This window comes from Protopterus annectens, chromosome 8.part0 (genome assembly GCF_019279795.1).
Source record: "Protopterus annectens isolate FY-2018-M chromosome 8.part0, PAN1.0, whole genome shotgun sequence".
Classification (NCBI taxonomy): domain Eukaryota; kingdom Metazoa; phylum Chordata; order Ceratodontiformes; family Protopteridae; genus Protopterus; species Protopterus annectens.
The window spans coordinates 1187181333-1187203543 of record NC_056741.1 but is presented as its reverse complement, the minus strand read 5'-3'; the positions used below and the strand labels follow the sequence as shown (position 1 = coordinate 1187203543).

The window sequence follows — 22211 nt, the reverse complement described above, 5'->3', positions numbered from 1 at the left end:
TGGCCAAACTGGAGGCTGAGCTCTCTCAACTCAGGACTGGCAAGACCAGACAGGAGGAGAAGGCAGCTACACACACCACAAAACCAGTCTCACATAAAGCTATCACAACAATGAATCAAACACATAAACACACTAAGACATACTCGGAGGCTCTGAGCAAAATTTACCTAAACAGCAGAGGCCTCCAAAGCAGACACCCAAGCAACTGCCACCTCATGACACACCACAGGCAACACATAAACCACAAAATCAGTGTGCAAAGCAGTCACAGCCCTTAAGGCCAAATACAACACCAAACATACTTGTCATAGGTGACTCCATAGTCAGGCACACTGACGTCCCACTCACCAGGCTGAATAAGGAGAGGGTCACAGTAAGCTGCCTATCGGGCGCTAGAATCCGCCACATAACACAAGCACTCGGGTCACTCCACAGCAAGTACAAATATGACACAGTCATTGTCCATGCTGGTGTGAACGACCTGAGACGTACCTCCCTGGACTACATGAAAAGAGACATAGAGGAGCTCTCTGATTATGTAGCCCAGGCAGGTATGACTCTGACCCTGAGCAGTATCCTTCCTTCACCAAGAATGATGCCACAACATAGAGACAAGATGATCAGCTTTAACAATTGGCTTAATTTCTGGTGTCATTCAAAGGGGATCCAGTGTCTGTCTGCCTGGGATGACATGCTTGACAAGCCACGCTGCTTCAAGAGACGGCTTGCACCTGTCACCCCTGGGATTCCGGATATTGGCTAAGGCTCTTGCCACCCCCATAGTGCCTTTTTTAGGCAAGGCTCAAATTCTAAATCTACCACCCTAGAAAAAAAATGGGAAGAAACTAAGGGTAATGCTGCTCAATGCCAGAAGTCTAAATCTCAAAATGCACGCACTCGAGGCCCTTCTCAGTATGGAGAACATCGATGTCTGTGCTGTAACTGAAACCTGGTTCAAGGCTCCTGAGAGCACCCCGGCACTATCAGGTTTTACCTCATATCATGCGTTCCGGCCCCAAAACCCGGACCACACCACAAAAGGAGGGGGTGTATCCATATTCATCAAGGATACCCACACCTCCAGGTTGGTGGCAACGCATGAAGCATCGGAAACCATCCAGGTGCAATTAACCATAGGCAAAACTGCTCTACAATTTGTAGCATGCTACAGGCCACCCTCTCAAACTCAGGAACCCCACACAGCCTTTCTGAAGACACTGGAGGGTATAAATGTATCTCCAAACACCATTATATTGGGTGACTTCAACTACCTGAATATAGACTGGGAACATTACTCAAGCCCCAACTTTTTAGCCCAAAGGTTCCTGGAGTTCATAAATTCAAATGCCATGGAACAACTAGTCACCGTTCCCACAAGAGGAGAAAATATACTAGATCTCATCATCACAAACATGGGGACAAAATGCTCCACACCGAAGTATATCCCTCATTGGTGAGATCAGATCATAAACTAATCTCACTGGAAATTCACATCCCGCCCCCACCCCAAACAAAAAAGACCACAGTGAAGAACTTCTCTAAAGCAAACTTCACACTACTCAAGACTGGTGTGGTATCCTTCAAGGCCCCGAGCCAGTGGAAACCACAACCCAAGCTGCGGAAGCCCTTACAAATGCCTTCTACGAACACCTCCAGGACTGCATGGATCAGGCAATCCCTAATAAAACCAAGACTCTTTCAACCAAGGGCAAACGTCCAGTCTGGTGGACCCCAGCCATAAACAAACTTTACAATAAGAGGAGAAAGCTGTTACATGATAGAGCAAAATCCATAAAAGAGAAGACACCCTTGATCATTATTAGTAAAAAATACGAGCACTCATAAAATCATCCAAGGCCAACTTTGAGAGAAAAATTGCCATAGATTCAAAAGACAATCATAAGGCCTTCTTCAACTATGTTAGAAACCTGGGTGGAATCTCCCAGATATGCTCAGAATTAGTCCAAAATGATACAAAAATCACTGAACCCACAGACATTGCCAACATACTGGCGGACAGGTTCAGTGCAAACTTCACCCCCCTCTCCCCCCCAAAAGGAGAGATAACTATCCCAGCGGAGTGTAGCCTCCCAGACATCTCAAATGTGCAGGTAAAAGCTGCTCTCTCTAAAGCTAAAAACACAGCATCAATGGGACCGGATGGTGTCCCCGGCTGTGTGCTACACAAACACAATGAGGAACTAAACCCGCACATAAGCCAGCTGTTTAATCTTAGCCTTACCACAGGATACGTGCCCAAGGAGTGGCGTATGGCAACTGTGGTCCCTCTCCACAAAGGCGGTGCCTCTACGGACCCTGGTAATTACCGCCCCATAAGCTTAACAAGCCTGGTCTGCAAAGCTATGGAGAGGATCATAATGGAACTCATAAACAAAGACATAGGGGACTTGCAGACATTGGACCCGACCCAGTTTGGCTTTGTCAAGGGCAGATCATGCCTTTTGAACTTGGTCAACTTCTTCGAAACAGTCACCAAGGCCATTGATGAGGGAAAGGCAGTCCATACAGCCTACCTTGACCTTGCAAAAGCTTTCGACACAATACCCCACTCAGGTATTATAGAGAAACTTACCAGCTTAAATGTAAACCCATATGTCACAAGATGGGTTGCAAACTGGCTAAAGGACAGAACCCACAGGGTCAGAGTTGCTGGCACCATGTCAGACTCCAAGCCGGTCACAAGTGGTGTCCCACAGGGCTCAGTCCTGTGTCCCCTGTTGTTCAGCATCTACTTCTCAGAAGTACAGGCAAACATAGGAGGACTATGGCTCACAAAGTTTGCAGATGACTGCAAACTAGGCTCCATAGTGGAAAGTACATCGGACACAGATATCCTTCAGAGGGGTCTCACGGAAACTGATAGCTGGTGCCAGAGCCATGGCCTGAAGTTAAATGCCAAAGAATGTATAGTCATACCCTTCGGGAAAAACAAGGTAACCCCAAGCTACCATATAGGTGGCAATGCACTAAGCACAGAAGAGGTTATCAGGGACCTGGGGACCCAGGTTGACAGTGGCCTTTCTTTTGACACTCACATTGCTAAAGTGGTTAGAAAGACCTTCTACATTGCCCACCTGATCATGAAGGGATTCACATCCAGATCAAGTGAGGTCATTGTTCCCCTGTACTCTTCACTTATCAGACCAATGATCGAGTACAATGCCTCATTCGGGATGTATCTCACCCGACACCTGCAGCAATTGGAGAGACCCCAAAAGTTCCTCACCAAAACGATAAAGGGATTCCAAAATCTGTCATATGCTGCCAGACTGAAGAAACTCCAGCTCTATTCAGTCGCATACCGTCTGCTCAGAGGTGACCTGTGCCTGACATACAAGGCCATGACCAACCCAGAATTAATGGACATGGTCCACCTCAAAAAATATAAATCTACTAGAGCCACTAGAGCAAGCAACTTAAACCTTAGCACGGATATAAATAAGACATGCTGGAGGGATAGATTTGTCACTCAGAGACTCCCTATGCTGTGGAATAAAATCCCGGTCCATGTGAGGCAGAGCACCTCGCTGGCTCTGTTCAAGAGAAATCTTGACCGGTGGATGGGAGATTGTAGGTTTACCCTGGGAATCATCTCTGTGTCACTGCTGGACAGAGGCAAAACAAACTAATGGGCACAATATTTTTTAACATATGGGGTGCCGTAAGCCACAAAACTTTGGGCTAGGCTTATAAATGCCTTAGGGCAGATAGCCTAGTATAAACCTATGAACCTATGAAGAGGGAGCTGGAGTCAAGCTATTTCAACCATCTTACAGGAGGTATAACATGGCTTTGTTGACATATATATATGCATTGTCTGCAAGGGGTGATTCGTGCTGGTAGTTCTAAGGAGCGTGATCTGTGGCCAGATCCCACCAGGGAGGAACTCCAATTGGGGGGGGGGCTGTAATTGTCACCCATATTGGTAAATACATGATGCTATTTGTTGGCTCCCCTTGTGAGGATGTCATGGCACTGCTCCAGGGCATTGTAGGAAAGGACCTGGTCTAACCTTTGGGCAAGTGAGCCACAGCATGACTAAGCAACACAGTGTACACATATTACACTTCATTAACATGTTTGTCTGTGCTCTGTACCTTGCATGAGTCTTTTCTTGCATCATGCCAGAAGTATCTGCAATACTTACTTGCACAGAGAACAACTTACATGCAGTGCCAAGTGGTGTCCCCAGATCTCTGAGTCATGTCACCTGAAATGCCTTGAAAGGAGTTAACATGGGTACGAGCACTAACCAGTGGAGCCCATTGACTGTTACAGTATGCAATGGATGATGAAAATATGTCTCACGACACCAACCATGGTTTGACAAAGTGTTTGACAATATTAGGCCAGCAGCTCTTGCTGGAAACTGTGTACATTATGTACAGAGTGTTATGTCAGCTGGTGGATAGGCAAGTGTCTGACAGTCATACTCTGGGAAGATAGCATTGGGAGACCTAGGCTGCAATGATGCCAGTCAACAGTGGAGTTCACCATTCTTCATTATTGACATACCCCTTCTAGCCATTCCCTCTCTGCAGTCACAGCCACTTGTCACTGACCTCTGACATTATTAGGTGATTGCATATTAGAAGCTGTCACTGAATCCCACACAGAACCAACAATTATCCAAGATGGCCTAAGACACACATTCAGTTGTTGTCTGAGCCACTGGCAAAGACTAAATGCCAATGACTGCACAATACTATCCTTTGGGAAGTCATCCACCCCTGGAAAATATTGTAATGTCTGCACACTGCACAAAGTTAAGCCATTGCTCATGGAGTTATGGATACAGAGAGTAATGTACCCTGGTCTGTAAGATGTGGGGATGCATTCACTGTTGTACAACCTATACAGACAGGTATGGGATGGAAATCCCTGAATGACACTGCTATACTGAATGTGGCAGCCATGACACCTATCATTGTGTGCAATGACACCCTTGCTATGTTACTACACAGGCATATCGTACAGCTGTAGCAGCCCCACAGGTTCCATGGTGCACCATACACAGTGTACATAATGTCCTATGGAGTCTGTGTCATGACCGTACATGTGTAGTCTGTCTTCTAAATGCTTTGGAGGGGATGTGTATGGCTCCACAGAGGAAGGTGTCAGTTCCCACTGTGTACTTCTTGTGTGTCCATGACAAGACTAACACATGTCTCACCTGTTCTACACATCTACAACATCGCTGTGGCACACAATGTACATGCTGGAGATACAGGTATGTAACACAGACAGTATACCCTATATGAAACAGGCCCCCATGTATGTGAAGCACACATCTGCTGTGACACACATCATGTCCGGGCTACACAATGGGATGCAGAACACAACAATCCTAACCAGTATAGGACAAATGTCTGTACTGGACACAGGATATTTGTAGATGGGTCTTCTCCATCACCACAGCTTGTAGATGTGTTAGTTCTCCAAACCCTGGTGACACTTATCAAGGGTAGCAGACATTTTCTCAGATTAGGGATGCATGAGTACACTGAATGACGCCATTGTCCTTGTTAGCCTATTATACATATATGATCCTATGGAGCCATGCACCTATAGGGCTGTACCGTGCTGAAGACATAAATCTGCTGTGCTGACATTCCATCCTGTGTTGCTTTATTGTCACTGTGTATCCATAGGTTATCCCAACAGACTCCTGAAACAAAAAGAGAAACAGGTCCGTGACACACCTTTCATTGTGTAAGTATACAGCCATTACAACATAATACAGCATAAGGTACACAAAAGTATGTGGCGTACTCATGACAAATGCCAGCATACAGTATCTGTCAGTAACTACAAGTGGAATGTCAAATCAATACTGCATTACACAATATATGTAAACTAATATTGTCTCCCTATGCATCAGACACACAGCTTAATTTCCCTGCATCTATGGTGAGGATGACGGGATTTGCCACAGGTATTATCACTTGCACAGGGTATTGTGTGGGGGTCAAGAAAGCCTAGGCTGAACCAAATAGTTGACAGATTGTGTGTGAGTCAGGAAGGGAAGCAGGTAAGATGGACTATAGAAAGGTGCCATGTGTGTCTGTAGGTGACCTTATTATTATTTATCTATTTATTTGTTTGTTTGCTTTTGTTAACCAGGAAAGTCCACTGGGCTGAATTGAGCCCATTTTCAGTGGAGGCTCGAGGAGAAAAGCTCCAAAGAAAAAATGACAATGTACATAATTAAGAGATTATTTAGAGTTAATATTGGCATTTAACAATATACAAGAGTAATAACAGCATTTAACAATATATAATAGAATAATATAGGAGTCAGAAGTGACACAGTAACATAGGCAATGTATAGCAACATTTTGTGGAAGACTCGGGTGCTTGGCAGGTATTCGACAGATCAGTCAGATAATGACAATCTGCACTTACACAATTTTTACACACCATGTGAGGCAGGGTGAGGCACCCTGTGCTGTGATTAAGGGTGAGTGCAAAATAGGGAGAGTGAATAAGAGTGTGGGTATCTGAGAGATGAGTCAGGTTAGTAATCAGGTGACTGAGGAATTGGGGATGGTGCAAGGGCATAGCCAATGAGAGAGATGTTGGTAGAGGGATTTTTTGAATGACGGAGCATTATTTATAGTCTGTAGAGAAGGTGGAAGGGCATTCCAGAATTTAGCTACAGTGAAAGAGTAAAGGTATTGGCCTACAGGGAGTTTAGGTCTTTTAACTTGGATAAGTGATTGATTTTCAGATTTTAGTGAACGGTTTGGTTGACAGTGGTGTGTGAGTGTGTGCTTGTACACAGTCAAGCTGAGTGCTAGCTCTACATGTGTGTATGTTGGACAGCTTTGGATCGTACATGATAGAGCTGACAGTTCAACATCTCTGGCCCCAAACATGGGAACTGGCTCTGCCAGGAGCTGCACTGGTACCTCCATGGCCAAGGTCAGAAGTGATGCTAGTACCTGACAGTGACTGCTGTCTGCTGGGACTGTGTTGTCCCCAGGAACTCCCAGGACCAGCAGCCTATGGCCTGCCACATCTTGATGTGGACACCACACCCCTCTCTGTAGTGCTGGATGTACTGTCACAAGGGGATCGTAATTGTGTATGTCCACGTGGACTCTTAGCAGATGGGGTTGTTGACCTATGTCCACGAGTCCGATGCTCAACTTCCACCATGAGTTCCAGCACAGATACTGTGTGTTGCAAGACAGACACTGTCTCAGTCCACCTTCTGTCCACTGCATCAGTGAACAGATCCAGGGTGTCACCAATGCAGTAGAGGCACTCACGGATGTCAGACTGTGCTGCATCCATAACCCTAAGCATACATCTGGAGTTCCATTCAGAATGTGCCTGTGCCTCCATGATGGCCCAAAACATGTGCCAAGTGACCTATGATGTGACACCTGCAACAGGTGGTGGATGGATAACAGGCCTCCTACAAGCACCCCTATCAAGCCACCAGTGTAGAACCTTGCCAGGTCTCTGGCTATGGCCAGTGTCTACACTTACTGGAGCTACAGTTACCACACTTCCCTGTTCAATGTCCCCACCCTCTGATTGTTCAATGTCAGTGGTCTCCGGGGACTGGGTATGTATGGGCATAATGACTATGTGCAGTGACAATGAGGGCAAAAGAGGGATGTTAACCTCTGGGACAGATTCAGCCCCTGAAACCTTCACCTGTGGTTCACTGTGGGCACCATCATCATCAGAGTCTGAGGAGTCACTGACATCAAGTTGTGCATGGGGACAGAAACCACTACCCCGGTCACCTGTGATAAGAAAGGAAAAAAACAGTACATTAATACCTGCACCATTATGCTCTGCAGTACTACATTGTGATATATAAGGCTCTATAAACTGTCATCACTATTACAGAACTGTTGAAAACCCAATCTCATATAATAGGACATGAGGACAGTTCTCTTCCCACTAACAGTAGTAGTTACTTAGGTTCATAGGTTCATAGATTAGACATAGGTATGGGTCTAATATGTGTACAGTCAGAAAAATATCTGTGCAGTTGGCAATCATGCCAACAGGACAGCAATGCAGGCAGCAGACCTGGGATGAGAGTCTAGGGATTACATTGCTGTAAACCTTCATCTATAACAAAACAGTGTCATTCTTATCAGGAGCAGGACCACAGGCTTGTCCAATACATGATGGATCTGTGTAAAGTTGAGGGAGAAGTAATGCCAGTGCCACCATATTTTTCTCCACCACAAGGTGATATGTCCATATATCTCACATTTACAGTAGTTCCTGTGTTAATTATTATATTGGTCAAAATCTGAGGATGACAATCAAATTGAAGTTAAACCCTGCTCCACCCACCAAAGAAGATAGACCTGACACCCACGTAAGACTAGGTATACCCTGACACACCGAATGTTACAGTATTGCAATGCTGATCAGACTAAGCTTACCTGCAAGCTGTTCTGCCATGGAAACTGTGACACCCACATCCATGATGTAGGGTGTGATGGATACCTGGGAACTGTCATGTGTGCCTAGATATGCCACAAATTCCTCAGTGCTGATGGTGGTTGTTCCACTGCAAGCCCTCTACCGGTAGCACCATGATCCCTGGCTATCTGTTGCTCTTCTGTGTGCGGCATTGATCATATCTGCTGTGTGGTGTCGAACCTGCTCATATGTCCTGCTCTGATGACCTGTGGCATTCACATCATGGACAAGTTCAGACAGCAGTGCCTCCGGCTGTCCCCTGTTGTGTCTCCCCCTGGACAGTAGGAGTTTGTGATAGTGACAAAGGCCTTCCAGTATTAACTCAATCTCTGCATCCATGAAAGATGCACGGTCTTGCATACATGTTTCCTGAAAGAAAACAGAATGGGAACACATGTTAGGATCACATACGTGGAAGTACACTATGTAGCAATACAGCAAGGACAGAATGGCTGGCAATGTCCACTGCTTGATCACACATGTCATATTCCACAGTGTGCAAACATGCTAAGCATGTGGATACAACTAGGATACTAGCGATAGTTAGGTATTCCCATGTGTGCCATGACAGACACTGCTGTATGATCATACAGCTGATACTGGAATCTATTGTAGTGTGTCTCCAAGGGACAACCCTCCCATGGTAATATGTCAAAACAACTGTGCCAAACAAATAGTGTGCTATTATAAGCACTATAAAAGGAGAGTCCCACAAGCCCAGTGTGCCACTTTGACAATATACATTCCACCCTTGATGTATTGCACATCCTCTATATGTGTAATGAATCTGGAGATCACTGACATGTCATTATCACAGTTCTAGGAAAGGCTTAATGCTGTAATCCCTTTCCACCATAAGTATATTTACACATCTGCATCCTGATGTAAAGAAAATGGTTGCATACCTGATGGAGTGCAGTACTCCCCTGCTGATATGTGCTGATAGTTAATATTTTTCATATGAGTGTTCTGTGTGAGGAAAGTCTCATATGGAATGGTTCCCCATAGCCAGCTGCTTGCCCTTTTAACATGCCTCTCATCAGCAGTTGATTGCCTCTTAACTAGTCTGTGGTTCTGAAATGCTAATTGTAGCCAACACAGCTGATTTGCACTATCATCAGCCAATGACATGCAATCGATGTACAATATATAAGGCCTTCATGTAAATTAGGGGCTCTTTCTGCTATGTTGTGCTGGAGATTACTAGGGTGAGGAGACTACATCATTGCAGGGGGTAGGTCTGTAGCAGCAACTTTTACATAGCTGCTGCTGCAAGTAATAGGCATAGGCAGAGACTGTGAACACTTTGGAGGCCAACAAGCTGTAGGAGTAATTGTGGGAGCTGTGTCAACCTTGTTGTAGAGGCAGAGCCAGAGTGAGGGTACCCTTTCCAGTCCAATTAAGGCATGTGATTAAGGTAAGTATGTTACGCAATGGTATCACTAACAGAGTACTAGGCCACATGTTTGTTGTGTCCTTGAGCAATATGGGGGATAAATATAAGAATATGTCCACCATTTGGGTGACTATCAGGCCATGTGTTACAGTCTGGTAGTAATTTGGAGTGTGTATGAGGGCAGTCCTTGTTAGTTGTGCAGCTGTGCTAATTGGCACTGTGAGTTTGAAAGGATTGTGTAGTGCACTGTGATATTAGTGGCCCTCATTTGTAGTATCTGAGTTGAACTTCTCTATGAATGCATATTAATACATGATGTGACACTTTATGGACTTATAGTTTTGCTATAGGGATATGTGAAGTGTTTATATCTGCAGGCCTGTGACTTCCATCAGTGAAAAGCAGACATTTCATTTGGAATGCATTGTGTGGTTAAAGAGTGCATAACTCAATCATTTAATTGCTGGCTTCACAATACTGTAATTTCACTACTACACATCACTGGATTTGAACCCAGGACTGAGTGTGGCCAAATGTATTGTTTGCAAGGCATTTAATAGACTGAGCTACCAAGTCACTGCTACAATAGCTGTATTTGCAAGCTATGTGTGCACACATACAGGCTGTGGAAAATGTTTTTTACATCCATCAGTATGCACATGGGTTTATATGGATGTGTTTCTGAACCAGGGTCCCAGTTGAACATGTATTGTGCCATTAATCCCTTAGCAGGTGTATTTCTACATGTTGCTCATAAAAGGGCACATTTACCTGTTATCACAAGCCTCACTTACATCCATTATTATGTGCTTGGCTTTCTAGTGGTGTAGTCTTGCACCAGAGATCAAGGTGCAGTCCCATTTTTTCCATTAATTTTTAATGAAGTTTGCACAATGCGAAGTGATGAGCAACTCTGCTGAAGCACTCTTAATGACTGTAACTGACAGTTACTATGTTTTGTTTAAACCACGTGATTTAATTAAGAGCTGTGTGATTTGGCATGTTAGTGTAATGGTCTGTAGCTGCAATGGTCTTGGGTTCAAAATATGGGCAAGGTGTTTATTTTGTACTTGTGTATTACATATTGAAAAGACATATATTCAGTAAAGCTATATTTAGCTGAGCTTAGTGAAACTGTGTGATGCAATGCGTTGCACAGCATCGAGCTAAAAAATATAAAGAAAAGAAAATTGGGGAGATATGAAAATGGTGAAATTGGGTGCAAGCATGGGGAAAACATAGTGAAAGGCAGGTAGGGATGTTCAGGAAGGGTGTAAGAAAGAACCATAGCTATCCATTTCTTGTACAGCAACAACTGTGCACTTTGAGAGAATTTGTGCATGACTTTTAACTCTCAACCCCAGAGAGAGGGGTGAGGACAACATAACTGCGTTGCCAAGCCAGTTGGACCAAATTACATGTGTCCAGTGGATACGTTTGAAATGCAGAGCTATGTACAGAATGATATTTTTTTTTGGATAGGTGAACATTTTTTTTAAAGGTGAGAGTGAATGTTGGGGAAGGGACATAGGAACCTGTGGAGGTGGTGAGTTGGGTAGGTGAGGATGCATTTGCAGGCAGACAAGGCAACAGACAGGGGTGGTGTGTAACACATGAGGGGGGTGAACACCTTGGATGGGGAGAGTGTTGTGGGATCTCAGTCCCATGTGCCTCCACAAGGCAGAAGTGTGACTCACATCCCCACCCATGGGACTGTCAGCACTGCTCTGTCACTGCCCTGAGGGTGTCAATGGTGGAGGCTTGGCACTGGGGTGAGGCTACCCCACCAGATTGACCAGTATGCCCTCCTTCCAGCACAGGTGGTGACCAAAACCACAATATACAATCCTGCTCACCAAAACCAGCAGCATATCCCAAGTGGCAACTCACCCTCCAGCACCACTCCCAGAGAATGGCCAGCTCCGTTCCATCAGGTGGAACTACCCAGCAACATAGGTAGTGCAAGGGCAGCAGAGAGGGCACCACCGGACTGGGTCCCAGATGTGGTGGGAGCCGGTGCCATGGCCGGAGGAGGCAAGGTAGGCGGATCAGCTGGAACCAGCCTACCTTGACGCACTGTGGTAAATGAGTTATAGCAATAAGTTAAGGTTAGTGATAACCAAACCATTAAACTGTAAAAGGCTGAGAGTGAAGCAGAGCAGTATGCACAAAATGAAGGTGTCCAAATTCCAAGAAAATCTCCAAAAGACACTAAAATGCTCGATAAAAATAAATGTAGACTTTTATTTGACAAGCGCTTTCGCTATAAATAGCTTCCTCAGGTCTGTTTTATACAAGTGTGTGTGAAATACCATAACCAAACCATTGTTAGCATTAATGGAATGGAACATCATATTTATTAATCCATGTACAAATTAATGTATATAACACAACATTAAGTAACATAGCAGTCAGTACATTAACAGCATGCCAGTTAGAATTAAACCATATTAAACCATAAGGCCAACAAAATACATAACAATAATAAATCAAATTTTAACAAAATTAGTTAGTTTAACAAAATATGTTCATATTAAATCATAATAATAAATAATAATAAATAAATGAAGATAAAGGGTGGGAAGAGAGAGAGAAAAACATTCCATTAGTGACGTTGTAGATGATATCCCTGAAACCACTGGTAATACATACTTCTACGGGTGTGTAGTGTCAGTTTTGAGTACAATGGCTACAATTCAGCTATAGCTGATGTAGCACGTACATACCTCTCAAGCTGATAGCATGGGACAGCATGGGCCAAACAATAACAAATGCAGGTACACAACTACACAGAACAGTTACACATAATGTGGACTTATATAACCACCAAGGTATTCTGCAAATGGATTTGGTAATACATTTCATTCCAGGTAATCATTTGTCTGGTAATCCTGTAACAGACGGATTAGACAGTTTTAATTACATTATGAGAAATCATGGCACTTGAGAGGCATGTTTGTGTACAGTATGTAAACTAGACAGCCATCATACCTTAGTTGGAAGGCAAGGGAATAGCATCCAACATCTGTGACTGCATGGGACATCTGCAAATAATGTAACAATTGACTGCAGCAACTTAGAACAGACATGTGAGGAATATATCCCTACCACAAATATTCAGACAGATTTAGCTAGGAAAACACAATGCTGCTTAATACTTCATTAGTATTGCTGATAATTCTTTGTGAAATCTACACACAATATCTGCTCATAACATGGTCTACCTCAACCATATAGCTTTTGTTCCTGGAGTGGGAGTAAATGAAAGAATTATGTGACTGAACTTAGCCTGGAGGCAACCTTAAACCATACTATGATTTGAGCAATACATGTTACAGGACATTTGTTTTGCATTCTAGAACTATTACAGTGATATACGTGACTGCAGTGACAGTAGAACACATGTAAGGAATACAGCCTTACTGCAAATATTAAGACAGATTTATTTAGGAATCCACAATGCTGCCTAACACTTTATTGGTATTGCTGGTAATTCTCTGTGAAGATCACACACAATATCTCCACATAGAGTGGGCTACCTCACCCAGATACCTTTATTACCTAGAGCAGGAGGAACAGAGAGCATTATATGACTAATACTAGCCTGGAGACAACCTTGGACCATACTACGAGTTGAGCACACCATTATGCATATAAGTTTTGCATACATTCAGCTTGCACTTTGGTAAAACAGTGGAAAACATACTTACATATTTGTGGGGTATACCCATTTCTCGCCTCTTGGACCCAGGTGTCCAAGGTTCCCCTTCGTTCTTCTCTTCAGATCATCATAATGGTGATGGCACTGCTCATCAGTTTGGGGGATGCCAGTACCAATGGTAAATTCCCTGAACAACTGCTCCCAGGCCTCAGCCTTACATTCCAAGCCCTGGAAACCACCTTGCATCAGCCTGCATTCATAATTCCATACCAGGAGCCCAAAAAAAACCCTGGACTCCTGCACACCCCATCTCTGCTCCCAAAAGTGCACACCATCTCCAACACCACCTGGCATATGAGCAGATAAGCAGACTCCAAAGAATGGTGCAGAATTCCTGCCTATTGTGCCTAATATAGGCTGTTTTCCTGCCCTTACACTTCATTGAGCAACATTCAAAAAAGCTCTGTTACACTTAGCAGTGCACAAACCAGCTTAGCACAACAAAGCAGCATGAAAACTTGCACACCCACAATTTTAGCGACACTTAGCACCACCCAAACAGTAGTAGCCATTAGCATGTTTAAGCAGTGCTTAGCACTGTGCAGCACTGCTATATTTAACAATTTTGTTTTTAAACTTAAACACAATCAGCAAATTAAGCTACAGACATGTTATGACTGCTACAGACTTGAACCCAGGACTTACTAAGCATTATGTTATAACTCTACCCATTTAGCTACTTGGATATTCTTCAAACTGCTATACCTTCACATATACTACTAGGCTAGCATCACTGAGCACAGCGCCACACAACCAAGCTTAAACATAATCAAAAATAATTAATTACATCCAATTTCTATTTTTATATGTCTGGCAGGTGTCAGCTCTGCACCGCTACACGCAAACAACAATTAAACTTAATTAATTAATTAATTAATTAATTATGATAATTAATTATATCCAGTTTCTATTTTTAAATGTGTAGCAGGTGTCACCTGTCTATATGTAAGTGCAGCTTGGCATTGCTGCACTCCCATCCATGCCGCACAAACATACACCAATAAAAAAAACTATTAAATAATGTAAATATTATAACAACAAACACATCATAAAAACATATCACTCATATAAGACACCTTCACAGCATTTCAACAGTAGCAAAAAATATTACAGGGAACCTTACCCTGTACATAACATCGGACCAGGCATCCCAAGACCACTGGTAGCCTCTACACTTCTCCCTACATGGATTCAATATCCCTGTTCTTATGCTCTCCCTTGGCAGTGCATCATCATTAATATGCTTGGCCCGCTACTCAGGGGGAACTATGGCTGTGTACACGGATACATTCCGTGTAGGATATACACAGTGCCTACATGGATTCTATTAAATCCTGGGCTATGTTTAAACCTGGTTATTCATTTTCTGATATATCTTACTGTCCTATAAATAAAACATTTCATTTATCACACCCAAAGAATAAAAACAGTAGAGAATGTTAACGTGACCAGTCGGTTTATTTCGAATAAACTACATTTGACTTTAAAAGGTGAAAGTCTACATTTTCTAAAAATATTATCATGTGATTTAAGTAAGATAAGCTGTTGCTGACAGGCAAGTCTTGAACTACAGTTTAGTAAGATGCCTTTGAATCCCAGTATTAAAAATGTATATTCAGAGAAAGCTTGCTGCCATGGGTCATTTGACCATATTTTTATGACTGACCTTAAAAAGCATATCAAAAGTAAGTTTGCTCAAATGTGGAAATCTCTTCTTTTCAGTAGTAAACAGCATTCTTTAATAAAGCAGAAACTACACATGTTACTAATTAAAGTTTTTATGGCTCTGCTAATAATCTGTAAAATGTTACAAATACTGTTGCTTGATAGGAAAACATTGTTCTAACCACCTTTTCAAGCAGGTGGATTGGGCACTCTAAATTGGCCCTAGGTGTGAGTGTGTGTGCGAGTGTGTGGTACTGATGAATTTCCGCACCAGGGTTATCTACTGGAGGTGTAAAGCTTGGCTCTAGATAATTGTCACTGTTGAAGTGCACCCCAACCCCATGTGCAAAAATAGGAAAAAAGGGTTGTGGATGGATGAATTGATAAACAGCTTTGTCAACCTTAGACAGAAAAAAATGCTGAAGGCGTAGTATGGCATGATAGGAATGCTTTTATGTAAAAAACATCAGTAAGCCAAAAGTGATAACCTCAAAGGACGGAAAATATTTTTTATGCATTAGATGCAATAATGATATGAAACAGCTTTGAAGTTATTAGTTTGGGAGTATAAAGACTAATCAGATTCGTAGTATGCAAGAATGGTAAATTTATAAACTTAAATAATTATCAAAATAGGACTGTAAAAATTTAGAATCATAAATATATATATATATATATATATATATATATATATATATATATATATATATATATATATATATACACTATGAAAATAAAGTGAATCAATATCTGCAATCCTCAGAACTGTTAACCTACACTTTAACTGAATGCTAAATGGATGTGCTTTCAACTCACAGATTTTATTTTGCCAATATTCTTCTGACTGATCGATGTTTCATACAGAAAACCGTTACTGATGCAGTGCTTCTGTGTGCACGTGTGAGAGAGAGAGTGTGTGTGTGTGTGTGTGTGTGTGTGTGTGTGTGTGTGTGTGTGTGTGTGTGTGCGTGTGTGTGTGTGTGTGTGTGTGTGTGCGTGTGTGTGTATGTGCGTGTGTGTTGTTTTTCGCTACCTGTAGCAAAATCATAAAAGGAGAAGTATATGTTAGTGCAGGCCCAGATGAACCCTATGCATTGCATAACAGAATAAAGTAAATGTAGCGATAGTGTGCGTCTGCTTTAAGGAAGTCAGTTATGCTGTATGCTTCTTTGACTGGGTGAAGTATTGGCAATAAAGACATTCTTGTGAAGGAATCTTTTCCTCCAAGTTGGTCTGAGTTGCTCATGTAGGTAAATGTCTCTCAGATCATCTACATACTCTTCTGATAGGACTGGCCAAATTGTCATAAATACCATAAAGCATCCTATGATGGCTGTAAGATGCCTATGCCAGCATCCATATTATTTTGTATAGGGGACAGCCTGGCTGCCTAAAGTGGTGATACAGATCAGAATAAAGTTAGAAATAGGTGAAGTATTTCTCATCTGTGGCAAGAATATACACGCAAATACTTATATATAGTTTCTATATTCGAAGGCATTGTCTAGACCAGATAACCTTCATGGTGAATGCATCCTGATTGCAGAACTTTATCATACAGCCTATCTAGTAGTCGTTTCCTGTTTTACTTTCATTTTTGCATGTTGACTTTTGCTTGCATGCTTCTGTGGGTTTCTTTGCTCTCTGTAATCAATGCACTGCCCTCAGCTTGGTCAGCAAAATCTTCCTAAAATTTTAGACTGGTACCTTTATCAGTTTTCTCACTGCAATTTTGCAGTTACAGGTTGTCATGCAATAAGGTAAAAATCATATCTTTGAACAGGTTACACTAGGTGTTACAATATAAACAGTCATTATTAGTCATCCGATAGAAGCGTTAGACAGCATGCAAGACTGTACATGAGCTCCTCACATCAGTTGCTAATACTTATTCAAATGCAAATAGTCATCTAATAATAAACAATGTATAGTCCATTCACACCGTGTGTAGTTGCAGCCATAAATGAATATATGTAATATGTGGTAACCAGGAGTTAATAAGTTGGCAAAGGAAGGTACCATCATTAATACTGATCAAATACTAGTTTATCTAAAAGTGAGCGATCATACCCCAAGGCAACTGCAGTACAATCTGGGATGAGAAAATCTGTACATGGACACTGTATTGTAATCTAAATAATTCTAAAAAAATCTTCATTAAATTCCTCCAAAAGCATTTTTGACCATATGGATAAGTAAGTCTCTTGTGGGAGACAGAAGAAATCCTGGTTCAAAATCAAAAGAAATACTGGTTCAAAATCCTGTACTATCACAACTACCTGCCAACAATCTCAGTTACTCAAAAAACACTTCCATAAACTCAGGAAATACTTATAACTGCACTGACTGACCAGACTAAAATTTAGTTTTGTAATGAATTTCTAAGTATATTAATTATTTCAGAGAATTGACTTAAACCTGGAAGTCATCTACCATGAACTTCAAAAATTGTTTAACATAACTATAAGTGAAATACACTTAATGCTAGTTCTTAGTGTAAACACTGATTTAATAATGAAAAGCATTCCCAGAGACTCCCACATAGCAGATAATAACTCTCTTAATGATTGCAGGATAAACTGCCTTTTAGGGTTCCAAAAGTAAACTATATATTGCTGCCACCTGCATTGCAATGCTTTTATCATTACATGTTCTGTCTTTCCTGCTAGAAAGACTGAAACCATGGACAGAGAGTTATGTAGTGGGGTCTAGATGGTTATGAAGAAATGTAGCTACTTGTGGCAACAGGTGCCAGGAGACATAACATGGTCCCTTAAATGGAGAAGCAAAGCATGATGAGTTGATAAGAGTGTTGCTGATAAAAGCGATGTAAGAGTTATGAGAAAATAACTAGATGAAGAGGGCAGAAACATGGAAGGTGATGTAAGTCGCCAAATATGTTGTCTGTATAAGCATGATTAGGTAGAACTGAGTAATGTGCCTTGTTAAGGAAGCAAGCTAAGCCATGTAATGTGCCGTGTTAAGTAAGCAAGCAATGCCATGTAATGTGCCTTGTTAAGGAAGCAAACAAGGCCATTTAAAAGTCAGACTGCAAAGTGTTGGTACAAAGATAACCAGTTTGTGATTAGTGCTGGACTGACACAGAGTTATAGTCTTTAGCATTGTTACTTCACACTTTGTAGTTTGATTCCCAACCGGGGTACTTTCTCTGCAGAGTCTGTATGCTCGTTATCGATCTATCTGGGGTACTGACAGATGTTTACGTTTCCTTCTATAACTTAAAGACCTGCCTTAAGTGCATTGTCTGTCTTTGAAACTTCCTATGAATTTGTGTTGTATGAACAAATCAGTGTCCGTCACTTGCAATGGTCAGTTAACTCATAGGTTCATAGGCTGATACTAGGAGATTACTCACTAAGTCCATTATGATTTTAGCCGAGTAAGTTAATTTGTTATGCAGTTCAATAGGGTTTACTTTTTTGAGTACAAAATCTATGCTGTATATTTCAGGTGAGAATTTGTGACTGCCAATCCAATTATCAGGATTAATTTTGAAAGCGGCCACAGTGCTTCTTTGTTTGATATGTAGGGTGAGTTTGTTTCCATGAGAGTGCAATACATTCGGCTACTTACCTGTTCCACCGATTTGTCTTGTTTGTTGATGTAAGTTGAGATATTTTGGTGCAGCATGTTGATTGGTCAGCCCAGCCAGCATGCTGGTTGTAAATTGAGAATATGACAATGGAAAATATCATTGAGCATCCAGACTTTTTTATCTATTGGGTTGTGTAGGCATGCATTAGTCTAAAGAAAAGAAAGTCTGAAACTGAAATGCACGTCATTATTTACTGACTTTGTTCCCCATAAAATGTGTGGATTTCCAACAAATCACTGAGGAATCAAGTCATAAATAATGACATGCATTTCAGTTTCACACTTTCTTTCCTTCAGACAATGCAAAAGATCAGCATTACCCATACCCTTATTTATTCTACATTCCTTAAAATAAGAAAAAAAGCTGTAATCTCCAGACAGTTTAGACATACTTAAGAGAGCCAAGAAAATACAAGAATAATCAGGTACGCTTTGCAAAATTAAAGAAATGTACCTGATTTTCCTTGTATTTTCCCTATCACTTGTACCTCTAGACTGTCTGTAGGTTACACCCCCCCCCCAAAAAAAAAAAATAAATAAGCAATGGAGATCTTCCTGCCTCCTTTGCTTGCTTTCCAAACCACTGATGTACTGTGTAAACATGGGAATGGAAGTCCCATACATATGTGAAATACATCAACAAAGCAGCGGAATCAGAAAACAGTGCAGAAGAACATCATGGCACCATTATACAAAGACATTATTTAAGAAAATAAGTATTTTTTTCTTAAATAATGTTATTGTATAATAACAATGGTGTGATATATTGATGATTTACTCATGGCTGGCATTGTTTAATCACTTGGACTTTGACCTCTTGATTAAACAACACCAGCTGTAGGTAAATCTTCAATATACCACACCCACATCATGGTTATTGCTATAGTCTTTCATGGCTTAAAACGTGAGGCAAAGGTTACAGCAAAGGGGGTGCTAAGATTATGAATATAAAGAAAGGGGCATCAGTCTGTCTTGGTAACTGAGGGATTCAACACCAGTTTTTTTTTTAGTCACAAATCTCTCTGCCCATTTAAATGGAGTAATGTGCTTAGAAGAGTACAATAAAAAAGGAGCATTACATTCAATGAGGGTAGAGTTACTACCTGTCCCTCATTATGCAGGACAGTCCCTATTTGGCAGGTGTATCCCCCTGTGAAAAAAAAAATATGAAAAATGGCCAATATCCTGAGATTTATAGAAATTTTTTTCAAACTTTCTTCTAATGGTTGGATAAAATTATTATTTGGGTCCTGGAACACACAACAATAACATAAAACAGCAGAAATTATTCAAATTCTAATGCAGTGGGCTTTTATTTTGGAAAAAAAAGTGAAGTTTAATCTTCTACACTAGATGTTGGTATATCATTTGTCCTGTAACACCTGTGAGTATCATTTGTCATGCAAAATCTCATATTTCTGAAAAAAATGTCACACTTTGGTCAATTGAAAAGGTTGAAACTCTATATGAAGAATGAAAAGTAAAACGTTTTTTAACTCTAGAGGAAATGCCTTTGGTAATTTGGAAATTAGATGGGCGATATAATATTATTTCTTCAATACTGTGAATACATTATAATAAAATAATTGTGAGTTGTCAGTGTAGGTGCTCAAATCCCTAATGACAGAATCAGTTTAGATGGGGGGGGGGTCATATTTATTTGATAAAAAGTGGGAAATATTGTTTAACAAGTAGAACAACAGTATATTAATTAATATTTTGCTTAAGACCACAAAACATGCTCCAAGTGTTGGCATAGTTGAGCCTTTGCTGAAGTAACTATGTCAGGAGATGAGTTAATAATTGCAAACCATTTCTAGTCATCAGCAAAATTAGATAACCACAAGCCTAAAACATTAGATTGGATACTGAGGTAGGAGCTGGACTTCATGATATAGGTTGTGTCTGATGAGTTCCTCAGTAAAAAAGTAATCTTCCTACCATTTTCTTTTAACCTCAAGGAACAAAAGTTTAACTGGGTGCTATTAGGGACAGAGGAACATAGGAGTAATACTAGGCAAGTGATCACGAGGACCATGAGAGGATGAACAATAAAAATGTTTAAGTGGGGAAAAATTCCTGCCACCTTTGTCAAGAACTTAATATTGCCTACTACCGAATCATTAAGGCCACAATTTGTGTCTGCCCATCCACTTATTAAGATTAGCCATAAAGTCTTAGTTATGATTATGTGTATATTAAGGTTTCTAGTGCAGGTGTTTGTAGAGGCACAGGTTTTGGGAAGAAATAGGTCAAATATGATTGGGTGTTTTATAACTTAAAATGATAGACACACGTCTCCTTGGAGCAGCTAATAGGCTAGTGAGATTAATGAGAGTTATGTTAATCTGTCAGGATAGTTGAAAGATTTAAAACCTTCAGTTTTCTTTTTGAGAAATCTTTGGGGCTCAAACTGTTTTGAGCTTTTTCAGCTGAGCAACATGCTTGGATTAAGAGTAGCCATTCCCATAACAGGATTCAAACCCCGGCTGCCTGGCTGAAAATTAAATAATTCTAACCACTAGACTGTACAGGGCATCTTCATGGCTGTTACTAATTTTGTGTTTAGGTCATTGTTCAGAAAAGGTTTTTACTAGTAGATATTTGCAAATAAAAATAAATAATGTTTTATGCTGCGGTAGCGTTGTCGCCTCACAGTTAGACGTTGCCCGTTCGATTCTCAGTTAAAGCATCTTCTGTGTGTCGATATGCGTGAATGGGCATTCCTTCATTGAAAGTTGTGCGTTAGGCCCGACAAGCCAGCACGTAAAAATCTACTGACAATCATTAGTGGACCGGAGTTCTGCTGTGGCGACCCCTAACCGGGAAAAGCCGAAAGACACAAACAAATGTTTTATTTATAATGCTGTTCTGAACACAGTTTAAATAAGGTAAAAGGGGAGAGTTGCATTTTGTGCTTTCAGTATAACTATGGTGGTTCTGATTTAATTACATGTAAAGCAAGTCAAGTTTGTGCTGAAAATCCAAAAAGTGATAATAGATGTAACTATGCAAGCACTGAAGACATCCAGGTACTGAGAAACCTTAGAAATTATGACTATACATCCAGGTACTGAGAAACCTTAGAAATTATGATTATACTAAACATAACAATACTGGAAATGTAAGCAACCACTACAATTGCACTGAATAGGAAGGAAAGTCAAGTTGCAAATATCTTTGTGTTTGCAGGGCTTATTCTTATGAAGTTTGTCAAAGAAACTGATCTAATGTAGCTAAAGATAGGACTATAAGAATCCTTATGATACAAAATGACAAGCAGAAGTGTTATTTACATGAAATGTGTGTGTGTGTGGCTGTAGCCATTTTTAAGTT

General features: G+C 41.1%; 1 protein-coding gene across 1 annotated transcript in view; it reads left to right on the top strand.

The window, feature by feature from the left end:
• The window catches only part of LOC122808429, a 204268-nt gene that overhangs the window by 26738 nt on the left and 155319 nt on the right, over positions 1 to 22211 (top strand). The gene's annotated exons all lie outside the window — the stretch shown is intronic.